The sequence below is a fragment of the Oncorhynchus gorbuscha genome, linkage group LG19 (assembly GCF_021184085.1).
Source record: "Oncorhynchus gorbuscha isolate QuinsamMale2020 ecotype Even-year linkage group LG19, OgorEven_v1.0, whole genome shotgun sequence".
Taxonomy (NCBI): Eukaryota; Metazoa; Chordata; class Actinopteri; order Salmoniformes; family Salmonidae; genus Oncorhynchus; species Oncorhynchus gorbuscha.
Window position 1 is genome coordinate 47415306 of NC_060191.1, and position 22298 is coordinate 47437603.

The window sequence follows — 22298 nt, forward strand, 5'->3', positions numbered from 1 at the left end:
CTCTTTTCTCTTTACAGCACAGCCTAGCCTACTGCACTTATAGCTGATGACAGCATTTATGAGAATTCACTGTAGCTGCACCAAGACACAACCTATTAGTGCAACGTTTGTGCAGGGCCTGTTCAAAAACTGCAACTCAAGGATATGTCCCAAATGGCATCCTATTCCCAAATAGCTCTGGTCAGAAGTAGTGCACTGTACAGGGATGAGGGAGTGATTTAGAATACATCCCAACTCCTCAGTAAGACAGTGTGGTTGTCCAAGCCAGGAAATACCACCAATGCCCATGCTTCTAATACACAACCCATTGTGCACAGACGTCAATTCAACATCTACTCCACGTTGGTTCCACGTAATTTTGAAATGACGTGGAAACAATGTTGATTCAACCTGTGTGTGCCCAGTGGGATCCCTGTTTCCCTTCGTGATGAGATTAGAAAAGGCACAGAGAGAGAGAGAGAGAGGGGGAGAGAGAGAGAGAGACCCTGGCCCCAGCAGCCCTCCTGGACCAGAGCTGTGTTGAAGAGGTCAATGGGCCCTGGTTAAAAGCAGTGCACTAAATAAGGAATAGAGTGCTGTTTGTGCCGCAGGCCATTTCCTCTGCTGACTTGTGTTCTGGAACAGGAGGCAGAACGCAGGTGTGACAGAAAGCTGAGTGGGGATCGTTTGGAAATGAAATAAAGACGGGTGGGGGTATGGCACCACACTAAAACATACAGTGCTAAGAGGCTGTAAGGGTTCACTATTCTCTGCACTAGAGCTGCCGTCTGTCTTTTACTGTATCAAATCAAATCAATGTGGACCATACTGCTGCAGTCTGTCTGTCCACATGATCAGTACTATACAAACCATGCTCTCTCCTCTCTGCCTACCTGCCTCTGGACCTGCACTTCTCTGTTACACTCACAGAAAGCCCATCACACCTACTAAAACACTGAGCACAGAGCCAGACAATGACATTACATTTACTTACTTCATTCATCCTTTATTTTCTTTTTCTTTCTCAAGATGGAAGGAGTTGGTGTTGGTTAGTGTGATGGAATAAGGAGTTGTGGTTGGTTGAGGCCTGTGTGATGGAATACGGAGTTGGGGTGTGTTTGTGGCTGTAGTGTGCTGTGTTTTTTTAACAACTTGTGTTTTACAGCTGCTGTTAAACAGCATTTGGTCCACGGTTCCTGCAGTCTGAGTTATTAGATAAGAAACCTAATATAAATGAGAGTGGAGGGGTCTGGCAGGCTGGGGGAAGCAGGGGAGATGGAGAGCCGTGGCGCTGGGCAACAATACTCATTATTTCAGTGCGTCGGGGTTGCCGGGACGTTGCTGGGGGGTTGCCGGGAGGATAAGGGGATATCTGGTGTCCAGCCTCTGGTTCTGTCGCCTAACCTCGAGTTTCCTATGTTTCCCCTCTCTCATCTTCTTCCACGTTCACTATGTTTCTCTGTCTTCTATCCTCCTCCACATTCCCTGTTCACCTATTCCTTTTTCTTTTCCTTCTCTGTTTCTCCCTCTCCTCCACCTCTAACTTCAGTCTGTTTCTTCCTTCTCCTCTTTCACTCAAACTTCTCCCTCCCACAGACATCCCAGAAAGAGGAACAACCCTTGCTGGACAAACCATATACTAACACTATGCGTGTGTACTCACAATATTGTATATTGCAACCACCAAGCTGAGTGAGGTCACGATGTACTGTCAGTGGTGTTTATTATAGACAACACTGACATCTGCTGGCCATTAGCTTGAATTTTAACTGATCAGGATTATTTTTATTAATTTTTTTTATTTCACCTTTATTTAATCAGGTAGGCTAGTTGAGAACAAGTTCTCATTTGCAACTGCGACCTGGCCAAGATAAAGCATAGCAGTGTGAACAGACAACACAGAGTTACACATGGAATAAACAATTAACAAGTCAATAAAACAGTAGAAAACGAAGAAAAAAAGTCTATATACATTGTGTGCAAAAGGCATGAGGAGGTAGGCGAATAATTACAATTTGGCAGATTAACACTGGAGTGATAAATGATCAGATGGTCATGTGCAGGTAGAGATACTGATGTGCAAAAGAGCAGAAAAGTAAATAAATATAAACAGTATGGGGATGAGGTAGGTAAAATTGGGTGGGCTATTTACCGATAGACTATGTACAGCTGGAGCGATCAGATAGCAGATGTTTGAAGTTGGTGAGGGAGATAAAAGTCTCCAACTTCAGCGATTTTTGCAATTCTTTCCAGTCACAGGCAGCAGAGAACTGGAACGAAAGGCGGCCAAATGAGGTGTTGGCTTTAGGGATGATCAGTGAGATACACCTGCTGGATCGCGTGCTACGGGTGGGTGTTGCCATCATGACCAGTGAACTGAGATAAGGCGGAGCTTTACCTAGCATGGACTTAAGTTTGGCGGCGTGAGTGAAGGAGGCTTTGTTGCGGAATAGAAAGCCGACTCTAGATTTTATTTTAGATTTTAGATTGGATTTTATAAATGGAATGTAACTACAAAACAGCTGACTTTATGTATTTTCTGTTTTTCAAATCAGCACACTTCAGAATGCAAATAGAGAAATGGTAGGTTGAATGGCCATTTCGTTGGCAAGCCTGGTGTCTGCAGTAGTAGCAATTTGCTTGAAAGAATAACTGAGCCGAGCAAACTGGTCTTAAACTGTTGTTTTTTAGACTGCTGCTTTAAATATAATGTCAAACCACAAATATGTTCAATTGACCTCAGCAGCAAAACATAATGCTTCAAAAGACAAGGGATGCTTCCCAAATGGCACCCTTTTACTAATATAGTGCATTACTTTAGGGTGTCATTGTAGTGTACTTTATGGGGAATAAGGTGCCATTTGCAACACACATAAGCTAGATGCCCTCAATCTCACTCAAATCATCAAGGAACCCACCAGGTACAACCCTAACTCTGTAAACAAGGGCACCCTCATAGACGTCATCCTGACCAACTGGCCCTCCAAATATACCTCTGCTGTCTTCAACCAGGATCTCAGCGATCACTGCCTCATCGCCTGTATCCGCCACGGAGCCGCAGTCAAACGACCACCCCTCATCACTGTCAAACGCTCCCTAAAACACTTCTGTGAGCAGGCCTTTCTAATCGACCTGGCCCGGGTATCCTGGAAGGACATTGACCTCATCCCGTCAGTTGAGGATGCATGGTCATTCTTTAAAAGTAACTTCCTCACAATTTTAGATAAGCATGCTCCGTTCAAAAAATGCAGAACCAAGAACAGATACAGCCCTTGGTTCACTCCAGACCTGACTGCCCTCGACCAGCACAAAAACATCCTGTGGCGGACTGCAATAGCATCGAATAGCCCCCGTGATATGCAACTGTTCAGGGAAGTCAGGAACCAATACATGCAGTCAGTCAGGAAAGCTAAGGCCAGCTTCTTCAGGCAGAAGTTTGCATCCTGTAGCTCCAACTCCAAAAAGTTCTGGGACACTGTGAAGTCCATGGAGAACAAGAGCACCTCCTCCCAGCTGCCCACTGCACTGAGGCTAGGAAACACGGTCTCCACCGATAAATCCATGATTATCGAAAACTTCAATAAGCACTTCTCAACGGCTGGCCATGCCTTCCGCCTGGCTACTCCAACCTCGGCCAACAGCTCCGCCTCCCCCGTAGCTCCTCACCCAAGCCTCTCCAGGTTCTCCTTTACCCAAATCCAGATAGCAGATGTTCTGAAAGAGCTGCAAAACCTGGACCCGTATAAATCAGCTGGGCTTGACAATCTGGACCCGCTATTTCTGAAACTATCTGCCGCCATTGTCGCAACCCCTATTACCAGCCTGTTCAACCTCTCTTTCATATCGTCTGAGATCCCCAAGGATTGGAAAGCTGCCGCAGTCATCCCCCTCTTCAAAGGGGGAGACACCCTGGACCCAAACTGTTACAGACCTATATCCATCCTGCCCTGCCTATCTAAGGTCTTCGAAAGCCAAGTCAACAAACAGGTCACTGACCATCTCGAATCCCACCGTACCTTCTCCGCTGTGCAATCTGGTTTCCGAGCCGGTCACGGGTGCACCTCAGCCACACTCAAGGTACTAAACTATATCATAACCGCCATCGATAAAAGACAGTACTGTGCAGCCGTCTTCATCGACCTCGCCAAGGATTTCGACTCTGTCAATCACCATATTCTTATCGGCAGACTCAACAGCCTCGGTTTTTCGGATGACTGCCTTGCCTGGTTCACCAATTACTTTGCAGACAGAGTTCAGTGTGTCAAATCGGAGGGCATGCTGTCCGGTCCTCTGGCAGTCTCTATGGGGGTGCCACAGGGTTCAATTCTCGGGCCGACTCTTTTCTCTGTGTATATCAATGATGTTGCTCTTGCTGCGGGCGATTCCCTGATCCACCTCTACGCAGACGACACCATTCTATATACTTTCGGCCCGTCATTGGACACTGTGCTATCTAACCTCCAAACGAGCTTCAATGCCATACAGCACTCCTTCCGTGGCCTCCAACTGCTCTTAAACGCGACTAAAACCAAATGCATGCTTTTCAACCGATCGCTGCCTGCACCCGCATGCCCGACTAGCATCACCACCCTGGATGGTTCCGACCTTGAATATGTGGACATCTATAAGTACCTAGGTGTCTGGCTAGACTGCAAACTCTCCTTCCAGACCCACATCAAACATCTCCAATCGAAAATCAAATCAAGAGTCGGCTTTCTATTCCGCAACAAAGCCTCCTTCACTCACGCTGCCAAGCTTACCCTAGTAAAACTGACTATCCTACCGATCCTCGACTTCGGCGATGTCATCTACAAAATGGCTTCCAAAACTCTACTCAGCAAACTGGATGCAGTCTATCACAGTGCCATCCGTTTTGTCACTAAAGCACCTTATACCACCCACCACTGCGACTTGTATGCTCTAGTCGGCTGGCCCTCACTACATATTCGTCGCCAGACCCACTGGCTCCAGGTCATCTACAAGTCCATGCTAGGTAAAGCTCCGCCTTATCTCAGTTCACTGGTCACGATGGCAACACCCATCCGTAGCACGCGCTCCAGCAGGTGTATCTCACTGATCATCCCTAAAGCCAACACATCATTTGGCCGCCTTTCGTTCCAGTACTCTGCTGCCTGTGACTGGAACGAATTGCAAAAATCGGAGACTTTTATCTCCCTCACCAACTTCAAACATCAGCTATCCGAGCAGCTAACCGATCGCTGCAGCTGTACATAGTCTATAGGAAAATAGCCCACCCATTTTCACCTACCTCATTCCCATACTGTTTTTATACTGTTTTTATTTATTTATTTTTCTGCTCTTTTGCACACCAATATCTCTACCTGTACATGACCATCTGATCATTTATCACTCCAGTGTTAATCTGCAAAATTGTATTATTCGCCTACCTCCTCATGCCTTTTGCACACATTGTATATAGACTGCCCATTTTTTTTCTACTGTGTTATTGACTTGTTAATTGTTTATTCCATGTGTAACTCTGTGTTGTCTGTTCACACTGCTATGCTTTATCTTGGCCAGGTCGCAGTTGCAAATGAGAACTTGTTCTCAACTAGCCTACCTGGTTAAATAAAGGTGAAATAAATAAAAATAAAATAAAATAAACATAGGAACTTCCAACATGTCTTGTGTGTGGTTTTGTATCCTGTCTCTAGAAATAAGGACTTCTGGTGCTAATCTCTATTTTAGGCACTAAAGGAAAAATATGGGCCACGGTTATGAACAAATATGGTTTTGTGGTGAGTCAGCTATCTATCTCAGAAACGTGAAAGTGGGTGATATATGCAATACAGGCCATATACTGTTCCCTTGCAATACAAAACATTACACATAAATAAATAAAAATAACAATTTAGAAATATCAGAGCGAGCAATGTCAGTGTCTGGACTAGAAATATACAGCATGAACATAATGGTGTGTATCGACAGTATGGACAGGATCTTTTCCTGTTGTTGATTTTTTACATTTATTTAACTAGGCAAGTCAGTTAAGAACAAATTATTATTTACAATGACAGCCTACGCTGGCCAAACCCGGACGATGCGGGGCCAGTTGTGCGCCGCCCCATGGGACTCACGATCACCGCCTGATGTGATGCACCCTGGACAGTGTATGAATGTGAAAGGTTTGTACACAGCAGTAGTTGTATGAGGTCCTTGGTGATCTGCTTGGCCTTTCTGTGACATTGGGTGCTGTAGCTGTCCTGGAGGGTAGGCAGTATGCCCCCGGTGATGCATTGGGTGTGTTAGATACATTTGTTGACACCCCCTTATTATCGGATTAGAGGAATAAATAAATAAATAATATGAATAAAATGAATGAAAGTGGGAATAATAATGTATGTATACGTGTGCATTCATTCACACAATTATATGTACATTTATTTATTTATAATTATGGCAGGTTTGGTCCTCCGTGGGAAAAAACAGCGTTTAGCATGATAATTTATATGGTAATAATAACCCTTTTGTAATGTACACAACTATCCATTGGTTGTGCATATTTTGCGAGCACATGGGAGACCCCCAGCAAATGCTCTGTGGTGATTGGCTACTGTCATTTTGCGTGACGCAAAAGTGTTATCCCTTTTGATTGGTTTGTGGGACTTCTCTTCCACGGCGGGAACTTTTAGCTCGTTAGTCAGGTATGTTTACAGTCAGCTAACGAGCCGTGTACGTCTCCTCCTTTTTAGCTAGAAACGTAACCCCATTCAAACATGAAGTGTATTGATATTTTAAATAGCTCGTTCGTTTATGCTTGCTAAAAGGTCTGTTAGTTGGAGAATATACAAGCTAGCTACATAGTTCGCTAGTAGCAAGTATAACGTTATCTGGTACTGACTTGGCAACTCAAACAGATACAAGTGAAATGGGCTAGTTAGCTAAGTTATTAAGCTCGCTAAAGAAGCAAACAGTCTCTTTCCAGTTGCAAACGTCACATTTTAGCGCTTGATGTTAGTTTTGATGTAGTTAGCTCTACTCAGAGGGTGGGTATCATTTGTGGAACGTTCCAACGGGAATCTGTTCCAAAAACTGCGTAAAGTACAAGGTTGCCAACGTAACAACGCATACAAAGTAGCATGATCAATTCAACTAGTTGACGAATAGGCATCAACTCACCACGTAGCTTATTCTTAATGTTTGACCAGAGTGAGGACAGACATTTTCCGGAATAAACGTGGTGAGTGAAAAACGTAATTAAATAGCCCACTCCCTACCTGGTATCTGCCGCTATACAATTTTGTATGCGTTGTTTGTTGACATCCTTGTTATTTACGAAGTTTTTGGAACAGATTCCTGTTGGAACGTTCCACAAATTATACCCACCCCTACTCAGAACCACATGTGAGGGGGATGTGACCAATCGATGTGAATTACATTGTCATTTGCAGCAACATTTCTTTCCAGTGTGTATACCATTTGGTCAAGGCAGTCTCACCCTGTGGAGTACACCATAGCAGAGGTGAAGATGCAGTTCCCTTGGGCTAGAACAAAGATGTCCACCCCATCCTCTGAGAAATGGATTGAGAAAAAAAACTATCTGTACTGTAGATGCAGTTTAAGTCACACTCCCAATCCTCTAGCTCAGCTCAGGTTTGACATTTTTCAATTCCATACAAGTGCTGATACTTGTCTGTGTCTATTCAGTGCCCCCTCCACCAGAGGAGTACAAGCCCAAGTCTCTAGTCTCTTGTCTGTGACAAGTCCCAGACCTCCCTCACCTCCGAGAAGTATGATGACTTCCAGCCTGATAGGAAGTGCATCCACACCCCAACCATGGAACAGAAGTGAGGTAGCCTTCTAGAATTCAATTGAATTTCCTGTATTTTTATGGGTAGCCATATTCACAATGCTTTCACAGACGGACCAATAAGTCTAACCGTTCTGATTTGTCCCTGTTTCAAGTTGCATGGCCTTGTTCCAGGGTATACAAAATATGTTTGTCTGTGCAGATTATCAGCTCGTTACTGCCTTGGCTGTCCAAAGAAGTATTTAACATCTAAGTTACTGCATAAACAAGATATTATGAACTTATAATCTACGCAGGCCTTTGTCACCCTTATTCTTTTATAAAAATGTTCTATTCATTTTTTATGGGACAATGTACAAAATTCACTCAATAACAAAACCCTTACTCTCTGTTCCCCTTGGGGTTGTAAGAGGAGGTGCTTGGAGCAGTGAGTGGTGTTTATAGATGATGAGCCAGAAGGAGAGAGACCAGTGCCTGGAGCACAGACATGGACAGTGGAGCTGAATACCCAGGCACAGACTATAAACCTACCCCCTGAGACACACTGCTGTGTGAGTACATCTATCTAAACTATGGATATGTTGCCACTTGCTGGGAAGTGCTGATCTAGGATCAGCTAAATTGATGAACCTTCCCCCCCTAAGGCTCACTACTGTGTGAGAATTTCTAGTCTAAACTTAGGATGTGTTTCTTTTTAGTGCTGATCTAGGATCAGCTCAACTGATGGTAGGGTGGGGAACTATTGTGTGTACAGTATACCGGTACGGATACTCATACCGGTAGGGAATTTTAGTCTACAAAGATATTTTATACAGTGCTAAATTTAATGAAACGTTCTACAAATTGGACTACTTTCAAATGCAGTTGTATCCTCGTTCTGACATTTCTTGAATTTTTTTTAGTATTTTTTATTTTTTATTTATTGTGTATTCTTTGACATTTTGCTGCATTGTTAGGAGCTAGTAACATAAGCATTTTGCTGCATTGTTAGGAGCTAGTAACAAGCATTTTGCTGCATTGTTAGGAGCTAGTAACATAAGCATTTTGCTGCATTGTTAGGAGCTAGTAACAAGCATTTTGCTGCATTGTTAGGAGCTAGTAACATAAGCATTTTGCTGCATTGTTAGGAGCTAGTAACATAAGCATTTTGCTGCATTGTTAGGAGCTAGTAACATAAGCATTTTGCTGCATTGTTAGGAGCTAGTAACATAAGCATTTTGCTGCATTGTTAGGAGCTAGTAACATAAGCATTTTGCTGCATTGTTAGGAGCTAGTAACATAAGCATTTTGCTGCACCCGCTACAACATCTGCTAAATTTTATTTAGTTTGGTTGAGCATAAAACCATCAGAATGTAGAAAGCCCATTCAAATCACTTATAATTAATTTTCTGCCATCCTAGGGTCATGCACTACTCATAAAACATATTTAGAACTTGTATTATTCAGAAACAAAATACAGTCATATACTGTTGTACAGTCAAACATTTGAAAAATATTCTGATATGATATTTTGGCAATATCGGCCAGCCCTGACCGATGGACCTGCCTTCTGAGGCACAGTACTGTGTGAGTACATCTATTCTAAACTAAGGATATGTTGCTTTTTAATGCTGATCTAGGAACAGCTCAACTGACTACCACCTTAACGCCAACCATTAGAATCCATGAAGATAAATATTTGTGTTGTACAGCCACCCAAATAATACTTTGTGTCCACTTGGTGGCAGCATAGCCTACTTAATCTGTGGCTCTGTTCCATCACCCACCTTTGGCATTGTTCTCACATTTCTTGTGTGCCAAGTGAATGTGTCATGTGATATAGGTTGTGTTTAGGCTGCATACGGCAGGAAGAGGAGTGGGAAAAAGGAATAGTTAGGAGGAGAAAGTCCCCTCCCGCTGTTCGTCTTGGGTTTCCCCGTCTGATACCTGACCGGCTGCACTCTGCTGTGAGCTGCTAACTGACGTCCTGAATGGGGCTCTTTGAACGGACAGAGCTCCACTTTTTAATTAAGAGGGTTTGCCTCGCCGCTGATCTGTGAAAGCCAGGCATAAATATTGAATGGGGGTCACCCGCTGGTTACTGAGCCCCGGGACCTAGAGGGATAAACCGCTGCTTTATGAGGAGGGAGGGCTGGGTGGCCATTCAGGGCAGAGCAATGTGCATCCCAAATGGTGCCCTATTTCCAACATAGTCCACTACTTTTGACTACAGCCCTATGGGCCCTGTTCAAAAAGTAATGTATTATATAGGGAATAGGGTGCCATTTGGGGGACATACCAGAGGAGAGGGGTGATGCTCCTAAGGTATTTGATCAGAATGGCACTGCAGTCATCTATTTGCGACTCAGCCAGCCCACCCCCTGTGTGTGTGCGCACATTTTCATGTGTATTCGGAACCTTGAAGGCTGAGGACTGAGGAGCGAATTGGCATCCAGCGAGCCAGCCTGTCCCCGCCAATCCCCACCACCATCACCTGGCCCACCCGGAGTGTAAGACTCCTCAAGTGTCAGCTGTGCAATGCTGAAACTCAAGGCACACAGGTCTGGAATCAGCTAGGTCTACCTGGCCAAGAGTATACTGAGTGACTGAGAACCACACTACCACCACATCCAGGGCATGGTTCTGACTGTCACTATGCCCAGACAATAAGGATGAGACTAGTACTGTTTGGAACACACCGGGTGATCTCTTTTAAAGAGGGGTTTTCTTATGGACACTATAGGCAGAAGCAACGTAATAGGGTACCATTTAGGAGTCAGCTCCTGTGGGTTAAGGGTCTAAAGAGTCCTGAGCTGACATGATGAATAAACAGAGGGGCACCTAGTAGGATTAGGTTACAGAAGGGCCACATCGTTGGAACAGACCAGTTATACTGCTCAGCTCTGCAGATCCGCTCCTCGCCTGTGCAACAGAGCCCGATCACCTTAACTGCTGCTGCCACGTTTAAATAGACCCCTCCACATATCCCTCCTACTGCGAAATCATGGCAAATAATTACTTATTCATAGACAGGTGGGAGGATGGAAGGGGGGGGGCACTGCTGAATAGAGGCCCTTGTCAAGAGGCAGGAGCAGGAAACCTCTGACAAGAGTATCCCTTTACGTGCCCGTCCCCGTCTGAGATGCAGACCGACACGGTTTGGGGCTCTGCTGGGTTCATAGGAGCGAGCAGACACCCCCCTGGAATGGAATGTAGATAACTAACAGGGGGCCTGATGGTGTTGGCTGCCCTCTGCAACAGACACATACCGGCTCATTCAACACTGGACAATTCCACCCACTGCCGCTGAGAGCGAGGAAATCGGTCTACCACCCAAAGTGAATACCTGTTCAATCAAGGGAAAAGTGGCTGAGCTCCTTTCGGGCCCCCTAACACACATCGTAATATTTAATGGCAAACACTTTTGGAAAAAGAGCGGAAAGTAGGGTAACCTGAAACGCCTGGCCCTTCTAGTCTCCACTGAAGCACCACAGGCTCAGCTTGCTTGAGTTGTAACCCACACCCTGAGCGTTCCTTTATATGGTGAGGCATATCAACTGGGTGGTGCCAGGTTGTAAAAGATGGAAGAGATGAAGAGAAGAACTTCTGAGAATTTAAGACTTGTGCAGTCAATAAGCTCAAGGTTTAGATTCAGGGTTACTTCAACTGTGTCATAAGAGAACATTTGACTTCCTCTGATGGAAACAGCTGAAGGACACTATGTAGTTAGCTTAGAACTTTGCGGTGAACAGTACTATTTGAGGTTGGCTTGTTTAGTCTTCATGGTTTGATACCCCTTTCACTAACACCAATGCCAATTATTTGCGTTAGTGAAAGGGATGGAAAGTATCCTACTTTAAAGAGCTCAGCACCTGACTGGTATTGGTTTCAGCAGCGCTGCTGGCTACGCTTCACCTGTGTGTCAAGAGAAGGTGACGCCACACATCCCCTGTGGTTACTAACAGCCAATTAAAAAGCAGCTACACTTTCACATCCCCAACAATGGTAACCTATCAGCTTTCAGCAGTCAGGTAATGTAATCTAACCATGACTGACAGGCAGTATTGTGTGCATATACACATTCTTGCTATACTTTATTATATGTTCACTAATGGAGCATATAAAGTTCACCAGTTGTCTGGTATTGGTGATTTTTGTTTGGTCTCAATATTTTTATAGTGAGCAATGTAAAATAACAAAAAATGTTTTTCACAATTTTCTGAAGAGATAACACTCTTGATATCTTGTTATTTTTATCTTCCTTCTCCCTCCATCTTTCCCCCCCATGTGTCCACTAGTTGTCCGTGGTGTCCTGCTCTCTCTGTCCCTGTGCCTCATCCAAAGGCGGCCGGAAAGTAGCCGAGGGAAAGTCTTCTAAGGAGAAGGCCAAAGAGAGCAAGAAGAAACAAATTCCCAAGATAATCTTCGGCACTCGCTCCCACAAACAGATCACTCAGATGGCCCACGAGATGAATCGTACGCTCTCTGCTCTTCCACCCCCATCACCATGGTCTCTAGTAGGGACCACACCTGTGTCCACTCAGAGGTGGTGCCTCACTTCAACTGGGTTTCAGCATGAAGTATTTTTTTAAACACGTGTATATTTTACTATGTCAGTATGTATTTGTTGTCAATGTTTCGGCTTCAAACTGATGGCAGTGGTGAAAAAAGTTAGTTTGAAGAGTTGCAGAGTTAATAGAAAAATAATGCCATTGTTGATTCAATGCTTTTTTTCATTAATTAGACTATTTTCTCTAGAAACATATCTACTAGAAACTCACAGACAATATAGACACAGATATAAAAAAAATGAATTCTATATGAATAATTTAAGTGATTCAAAATTACGATAGGTTGCCATGGTTTTATCTTATTTTTGGTAAGCTACCGGTAGCTTTAGAATCCTATACACACAAACCTGGGATTTTAACTGATGACTGTCTAGTGGCTGGCCCGGTTCCCTAACTTCTAGTTTCACCAATATAAGGGTCTTGTTGTGTAGAGCCGAGGTCAAGGCCTGCTCCACCCCAGGGCTTAGATCAGCTCAGCTCCTAGCTAGGCTACATTAGTGTTGCCCTCTTACCTCTCATTGGAGGTCGTTGACTATTATTGGGCCTGAATTTAATTATTTTGAACTGAGATTCACCCCAATCCAGCTGTGAAAACCATGACCTCTTCAGACATGGAAACACACACACCTCCGATCATGAGTTTGAGTGGTGTTTCTAATCCCAGTGACAGACACTTAAAGGGAGTGAATTTGAGCTGCCTCTGAGCTCTAGAAAGAAAGGCTTCGTAACCCAACCCCACAGTTAAAGGACAGGCAGACAGCCCCCATCACTGTCGCCCCAGGTGACAATCACACCCCATAATATCCCAATTGGTCAGTCTCTCTAGCACGATGACGTGTCACGAGGCTTCAGACAGGTTTTGTGTCGGATGGGAGACTTTATAGCCAGTGTTACTGTTACAGTCCTAACTCCTGTTCTCCTCAAGGTGAGGGGGCTAGTGTAATGAGCACACACATACAAACACACATGGGTCAGCCCGATCGTATAATAAGCCCCTATTTCGCTGTCACCAGAGGTGTCTATCTGTCCTGTCCACCTCAGCCTACAGTCGCCACGGTGACAGTGTTACATCCTGATCTGTTACAGAGAATAGATGTCCCCGCGATAACCCCAGAGGATAGAATGGCCACAGCTCCATCACACTCATTCTTCCATCAGCCCTGTGTATCCCTCCACTCTCCAGTCCTCTAGGCCCTGTCTATAGCCAGTCTCTTGTTACATACACCTGGCTCTGACTGAGCTTCGTTGGGTTAAGACTCCCCTGTTGTGTTTTCTCTTTTTGTGGAGTCATGAAGTCAAATCACACCCCTAAGCTGCCATTGAGCCAATATAAGAATTACTTGAGTGGACGCTAATCCTTTAACCTTCGCCACACGCGTGCTCACGCACACACACTGAACCGTTTGAAACAAAACCATTTTAAGTGCAAAAGTTTATCCATGATGTGTTGCAGAATCCACCCCTTTGATAGCTGCCTTTCTTTCCATGCCTTTTGGCGGTAACGGAGTATTTAGTCGTCACGTGTGTGTCACCGGGGAGCCGGCTGGTTGTGACATGGTGGTAGATGAGGCGCCTCTGATGACCGGGTAATGGGACTGGAGACTGCCACTTGGGAATTACCCCGAGCTATTGGTAATGCCAGAGTTGTTGGTACTGGCCTATATTGAGTGTGTGTCTGTACATGTCCTATGTGTATAAACCATGATGAAGGTATTGATCAGTGTTGGTTCTGAGAGGTCCTCAAGGTCACCAGTAAGCTGAACTTAATTCGTTTTCATGTGTGTATTGTCAAGGATGAAAACAACTCTTCCTCCTCTCTCTCTTACGTACCACACGCAGGGAGCGTCGGGTTTGACCAGGTAGTGGTCAAGGAATATGTGCAGGGCGTGTTGTACCGCTTCAAAAACGGCGTGCACAAGATGCAGGACCAGAACACTGCACTGGGTCCATGGTCTCCATCAGTCCTGGGACATCAGTCGGCTGGGGGGGGGGGTGCTGCTCCTACTACGCTGCCAGGGACCTCATTCCTGTATCCTATTCTGTCCCTACAACTATCTACTGGACCCCCATCATCAGGGAGAGCTTGGGTCTGGTGGGAGTGGCAGGCATGGTGAGGGGAGCAGAGAGAAGGATAAGGAGGAGTGAGAGATGGATGTAGTCTTCTATCCCTAAAACGACCTACTGGACCACATCATCAGGGAGAGCTTGGGTCTGGTGGGAGGGGCAGGCATGGTGAGGGGAGCAGAGAGAAGGATAAGGAGGAGTGAGAGATGGATGTAGTCTTCTATCCCTAAAACGACCTACTGGACCACATCATCAGGGAGAGCTTGGGTCTGGTGGGAGGGGCAGGCATGGTGAGGGGAGCAGAGAGAAGGATAAGGAGGAGTGAGAGATGGATGTAGTCTTCTATCCCTAAAACGACCTACTGGACCACATCATCAGGGAGAGCTTGGGTCTGGTGGGAGGGGCAGGCATGGTGAGGGGAGCAGAGAGAAGGATAAGGAGGAGTGAGAGATGGATGTAGTCTTCTATCCCTAAAACGACCTACTGGACCACATCATCAGGGAGAGCTTGAGTCTGGTGGGAGGGGCAGGCATGGTGAGGGGAGCAGAGAGAAGGATAAGGAGGAGTGAGAGATGGATGTAGTCTTCTATCCCTAAAACGACCTACTGGACCACATCATCAGGGAGAGCATGAGTCTGGCAGAACGAGGGATGCAGGGAATTGTTGTTGGAGTTAGAGAAGGAGTGAGTGATGAGGATGTAGGCCTGAAGAAAAGGTGGTTTCACACATTAAAGAATAGATGTGTCCTTTTACTTTTAGCTGAACATATTCCTTGACAACTACCTGGTCAAACCCACAGCATGTCTACTAGGGTGCAGTGGGAGGGGAGGCTATCTCCTTCCCTCTCCTCCCCTGCAGATTCACATCAACCTGAAGGGTCAGATTGGGGTTCTGGATGAGGCCCACAACATAGAGGACTGCCAGCTACACCCTGAACAAACCCCAGCTGCTGTCTGCCAGGGAGAAGCTGGATAACATCAGATGCTCCAACCACGAACCGCTGCTGGCCTTCCTTCTGTTCCCTGCTCAAGTAAATAGACCCTAAATTCCTGGAGTGAGTTAGACCTTAACCCCTCTGGGCCTTCTGCTGCAGCCTGCTCAAGTAAGAGCTCCCTCATCATCACCTCCCCGACTGAAACTACAGTAGTGTTTCTCTACCTATCTATTCCTGGTACATTCTTTCTAGGCCAGCACAAGCACAACTGGTCTACTAATCAACCCATCTTGGTTAACAATTAAATGTAATCAATACTTGAAAAGAATGTCTTCACTAGACTTGCTTTCCTCAATATCAAACAGTAGTTCTAATATGGCCACTCTCGCGCTCTCTCTGTCTGTTTGTCTGTTCCTCCTGTGGTGTAGTTGGATGCAGGAGAGCTGCAGTGTTCTGGCTGAGAGGGAGTATGAGATGTCCTGTAAGGGGTGGAATGGCAAGGAGGTTCTGGGATTCTTCCATACCAAGGTCATCACCACTGACACCTTTGCCATGCTGCAGGTCAGATAATGTTGTTGACCACCGATGTCTCCTCTCACCTGTGTCTCTGTCTCAGTCCCTGTCTTTTGATCTCTCACTTTCACCCCCTTTTTTTGTTGCAAGACTTGTGTGTTTAGAAGGGAGGCCTACAGCACCTCTCTTATCTCTCCACTTTTCTCCTTCCCTCCCTCATCTCTCCCCCTGTATAGAAGCACCTAGCAGCGGTGTTGGAGAAAGAGGGGTGGGAGAGAGGACACATTGGAGGTCCCCACCATCAGCTCAGTCAGCTCCTCTGTCCTCAAGAGTCTCTTCATTGTGCTAGACTTCCTCTACAGGGAGAAGAGCAGGTCAGATCCAGTCTTTAACAATCAGTCAGTATTTGTATTGTCCTAATTGGGAAATAAATGTGCATTGTAGTCAGGGTGAAAAACAAGATCAACATAACAACATACTACAAAATACATTATACTAACACTTTCGATCACTGACGAAGACTTCTGTCCTGGTCATGTTCCCGTGGTCAGGTTTACAGAGGACCACTGCGTGGTGCTGCAGCAGTCCTACACCTGGACCACTGCTCCAGACATGCCAGATGCTCAGGGCTTCTTCGCCAGGCCCAACCGCTGACGCCACATTGCCAAGACCCTTGTACACACACTCAGCATCTGGTGCCTCAACTCAGCCGTGGTGAGTAGCAGGGGAGGATGTACTGGAGTGTAAATGCTGTGTATACAACTTTTATACTGGGGGATAAAAGTACATGTTACTCATAGCGTATTATTACATTACATGGAGCGCTGCCTGTCGTAAGGGGTGTGGTGGTGTGTGTGTGTGTGTGGTGGCAGGCGTTCTCAGACATCTCGGACAGTGTTCACAGCATCGTGCTGACCTCAGGCACGTCTCCTATGGGATCCTTCTCCTCAGACTGGGGTCAAGTTCTCTATCCAGCTGGAGGCTGGCAGACATGTCATCAGCAAGTCACAGATCAGAAGAAACCTCCTACCTTAATTTCAGTCTCACCACTGATGTTATGTTTGATGATTGTTTTCATAGTATCCAGAAACAATCTGATGGTTAACGATGCTCGGAAAGGAATTAGACTATGTGGTCAAGCATAGCGCGTTTTGAAAAAGTTAAATCGATTTTCTTTTGCCGTTGCAAAACGTTTAGCTTCAGAGTGCCATAGTGAACATGACCATTTCTCCTTTAAATCATCTTCAGTTCTTACCATTTACCACCAGGAGGGGCTAGAGACCACATATTGAGGTTGAGTGTTTTAATGTACCCATGATATCCTTGCTGTGTGTAGGAAGTTTGGCGCAACTGGTAGAGAGTAAAGACGTTTTGTTTGATTTCAACAGAATGCCAAAGGAAGAGGTCCATAGCAGCTGTAATATACACTACCTTTCAAAAGTTTGGGATCACTTAGAAATGTCCTTGTTTTTGTCCATTAAAATATCAAATTGATCAGAAATACAGTGTCGACATTGTTAATGTTGTAAATAACTATTGTAGCTGGAAACGGCAGATTTTTAATGGAATATCTACATAGGCGAACAGGGGACCATTATCAGCAACCATCACTCCTGTGTTTTATTACTTCTTTAATAAGCACAACAGTTTTCAGCTGTGATAACATAATTGCAAAAGGGTTTTCTAATGATCAATTAGCCTTTTAAAATGATAAACTTGGTTTAGCCAACACAGCGTGCCATTGGAACACAGGAGTGATGGTTGCTGATAATGGGCCTCTGTAAGCCTATGTAGATATTACATTTAAAAAATCTGCTGTTTCCAGCTACAATGGTAATTTACAACATTAACAATGTCTACACTGTATTTCTGATCAATTCGATGAAAAATGTGCTTTTCTTTCAAAAACAAGGACATTTCTAAATGACCCCAAACCTTTGAACGGTAGTGTATGTCTATGTAGACCTAATAGGTGTATCTTAAATAGCTGTAGGCTGACAAATACCTTACATAAAACCCGGTATTCTCTTTCAGTTAACCAGACACTTCTAAGGGCCCATTGATAAATACTTTGTCCTCCTTTGTTTGTTATGCTTCCCTCCATGAATAATAGATTTCCATTCAGGCTCTGTGTCTCTGTCACATCACCACCACCAGTCCACTTAGGGACCAGCTGACTCTCTCATGTCACTGTGGCTGTGTGTTAGTGCTCGCACGTGCACAGATTGCGAGTGTTACATGTGAAGGTTTGTTTGTGTTTTTGCATAGTGCTGCATACCTTTTTTGTGTGTGTCTTCTTGTGTGCCTGTTTAGTGTCTCTTACAATGCACACATTCTTTATGCGTATTTACAATAGGCCTATGTTTTGTATTTGACCCTTTGATGTTGTCAAAGCTCAAGGTTTTCCCTCTAGTTGACTATCCAGTTGAGACTACATCAGTGCTATCAGAATATGAATGTTTAAAGTCTCCTATTAGGATCCAGTTTTGTCTCTTTCCCTCCAGCCATGACGCCAGGCAGGCAGAGACAGCCACAGAGCAACTCTAGGTGGGTATTATTGATGACTAGTGTAGGAGCTCTATGCCCTCTGTGCATTAATATTTAATGTGCAGACAGACGTCTCTTAAAGATGATGAAGAGATGAGGGGTATTAATTGTAGCGTCTGTTGAGGCCCTCTGGAGCCGGTGAGCCGTGTGTGTGAGTGAGACAGAGGATGGGTCGTCTCCAGGTGCCCCTGTCCAGTATGTCTGGATGATGCCTATCTGTGAGGCAGCGGTATGAAGAACACAGTCACACAGTACTAAGATCACACAGCAAGGCCACAGAGGCGTCCTGCTTTCCTTTCGGCTCTGTCAGTCGCCCTCTGACAGACACACACACACACACTTCTGGCAGACACAGTGAGGGTGCATATGCACACTGAACATACAGTACAACTCAAGAACACACAGTTAAAGGTACTCTCTCACGCATGCACGCACACAGGCGTGTGTGTGGCCATGCACACACACTACTTGCAGACATTACACACTCAGACATCTCCCAGAGCCCTCCTGGAGCTGTGGTTTTGTAGCACTTGAGCCTCAACAGCCCCCCAGTTAATGCCCATTAAAACCACGGTGCCCCTCTGCCCGCGCCTCGCAGTCTGGCCGCACCACAAGAGGAAAGGGACAAAATTCAGCGCTGGGGGTTGGAGAGGAGAGGTGGGCTTATTAAAAAGTGTTTTCCAGAGGTGAAAAGATCAAAAGGAAACTCAAGATGCTTTTAAAGCCGACTGAGATAAGGGCCATTAGGGGTGATGTCACCTAGCTGTATGTGTGAAAAGGCATCCACGCTGGCGCCTGGAGGAGGCTGAGGAGGAGGCTGGGGGCTGAGGAAGGAGGAGGCTGGACACACACGTTTGCCCTGCTGTCTTCCAGCCACGCTCCAACATTATTACTCAGTGTAAGGTGTGCTGTCATCTCTACAGGGTGTGTCTCTCTATCTCTGGGTTTATGGGTCACCTTGCTCAGACGGATGTATCCATCTTTACTGTTCCAGTTGAGATGTTTTATATGGTCTTTTACAGTGGAGACCTGAGGTGCACTGCTGCTGCTGTTGTAGGCTAAATGTTTTCTAAGCTACAGCTTTGAGGAGGCAAAGCTTTAAAGGGGAATTCCACTCAAACTATATTTTGGTGGGGGTTTTTCATTATTGATACAATCCCAAAATGTTTTAAATGTCAGCAGTCAGGTTTTCAAGATATTGGACTTTCAAGAAGCAAAGTGTCACCTACCACATCATCATGATGACCCGTGTCTGTGCTCACTAACAGCTAACCCTTCTGGAGAGAAAGACTACAAGTAGATACCAAGAAGATCTTCTTCCATGCTTAACTTTGACAGCCCAAGCTTCACTCTCGAGATGTGGACACCAGGTGAGGGGTTGGGATGGCAGGTGGTCATTTGGTTGGCACCGCCCTTGGCGTGATGATTGCAGTCATATTTAAACGGAATCATTTAAGGCTGCAACACATTTCCCGCTATCCCCCACAAAGCAGCGTAGGAGCAGGCAGGCCTGCATGTTTCATTAATGCTACAGTCGCCCAAGACCCCTTCCATAATTTAACGGGCGCTACCAGAAGAGTGACGTGTCGCAACACAGCCCACCGACACCAGGGATGGGGGGGAAGGGCAGACAGAGGGAGTGGAGAGGAAAGAGGTGAAATATGGAGATTGTCGGTCCATGGAGGGAGGAAGGGAAGCCGTGCACAAGAGAGAGGTGTAGAGTTCAGTGCCTAAGAGTGGCATTCGTCCCTCCAGACTAGACAAAGCAAAGATCTGGCCCATTCTACTAAGTTGTTTGTTGCCAGAACCTGAGCGTTGCACGCGCATGCACACACACACACACACACACACACACACACACACACACACACACCATACCCAGAAATCACCATGAATTATTCACTGTTAGTTGTGCCTGTTGGTTACTCTGAGACTGGCTAAATGCTGTAGTCCTCATGTCATGTTGCCTGGACCCTTATTGTGTGCCTTGTAGAATGAGGGGCCATGCTAGCACTGGCCTGCTGCCGATCCAGTGGTTGTGGACTACACATTGCCACTAGGGGGTTTGAGTCACACGTTTGCCACCTTCAGTTTGTTTCCTCTTCATCTATTTCCTTCATATTTGTTTAAATGAAGTACACAACCGGTAAATTCAAAAGGAGACATTTTACTGTAAAATGTCTGTGTGTGGTGGTTTTCCCCTCTGTGGGTCGTTCCTGTTGTGTTTGCACCTGGGCGCCAGCCGAGTGTGCAGATTGACATTTACTGTAGCGCTTCAGAAGACCCTGTGGATACGCCACCTACCCGTCAGATAATGCCCTTAAATTAGTCATGAAGGCCAAGTTACACACACTCACACCATGGTACACAACGGCATCCTTCCAGTTATACTCTGTGTACTACGTGTGGACTCGGCCACATAAACTCTAAACAGGTCTTCACTTTGGTGTGCACCGATTGCTTGTGCATAGTTCTTGTAAAATGATATTAGCTGTCATTAGTTTGGTCAGATCAGTTAGAGGTCAAGGTGAGCTGTCTGGCAGAGGAGACTAGTCTTGATGAATAGCTAGGTGACTGTCATGTGTCTGCCTGCCTCTCCATAGAGTATTGTAGCACCGTCTCCTAGACCTAGCCAGCCCTCCTCCTTGTCTCGTCTCCCTGCCAGGCCCCACGTGTCCAGTCTGGAGCGTGAAGTCAGAAGCGCTGCTGGTCGGCTACTGCGTAGCAACCTAGCGGCGCCAAAAGCCCTGATCTGCCCTAGAAATCCTATGTATGATCGACAGACCGGCCAAAATGTGTGTGTTTTTTTTATTGCGGTCGTTTTAGGCTTTAAAATTAGTTTATTATGATCAAGTTGCTAAGCAGTTGCTAGGGACTCTCCTGGAAGAAGCTAGCTAGCTTACAAAGAATAACAACAAAAAATATCTAGTTAACAGAAGAAAGGAAGACAAAATAAGGACAAAAGAAGGACAGAAGAAAAAGGAAAAGAAAGAGGACAACATAGTGAAACAGTCAGCACTTCTATTGCAACTTGTATTTCGTCGTCCTAACGTAGTCTACACTGCTATCTGCCCAGCAGCTAGCCAGCTAGCATACGTCCACCGTCTACCGAATAGCAGCACTGTAAAAACTATTACAATCAACTGAACGACTTGATTAGTGTAGTGTTAGCTAGCTACATAGTTGTCTTTGCTGTCTTCGTATCCAAAATAATTGTGTAGTTTAGAGCGTGTAGTCTTAGAGTGATCATCTTAATTTACTGAGGTTAGCTAGCCAGCTATTTGTCGTCCTTAACGTAGGAGACACTGCTAGCTAGCCAACAGCTAGCCAACGTCTACTGAATAGAACTTCCGCACTCAACAACCCGGTCGCATTCCGCTTCGCTCCACAGGTAGTATCACATTTTTCATTTCATTTCATTACAGCACAACGGTTTGATTTGTTTGGTCGTAGCTAGCTACATAACTAGCTACATAGCCGTCTGTGTATCAAAGATAATTGTTGTCGTTCTTTTAACGCAACGTAACGTAATCAACACTGCTAGCTAGCCAGCTAGCCCCGAATAGCAGCACTGTAGAAACTATTACACTCAACGGAACAACTTGATTAGTGTAGTGTCAACAACGCAGCCACTGCCAGCTAGCCTACAAAGTCAACAACGCAGCCACTGCCAGCTAGCCTACTTCAGCAGTACTGTATCATTTTAATCATTTTAGTCAATAAGATTCTTGCTACGTAAGCTTAACTTTCTGAACATTTGAGACGTGTAGTCCACTTGTCATTCCAATCTCCTTGCATTAGCGTAGCCTCTTCTGTAGCCTGTCAACTATGTGTCTGTCTATCCCTGTTCTCTCCTCTCTGCACAGACCATACAAACGCTCCACACCGCGTGGCCGCTGCCACCCTAATCTGGTGATCCCAGCGCGCACGACCCACGTG

The 22298-nt window shown here is 45.4% G+C and overlaps 1 pseudogene; it reads left to right on the forward strand.

Annotated features, from left to right (window-relative positions):
* LOC124004916 overlaps positions 1-16847 on the forward strand; it is a 54562-nt pseudogene extending 37715 nt beyond the window's left edge.
* The last annotated feature ends 5451 nt before the right edge of the window (positions 16848-22298 follow it).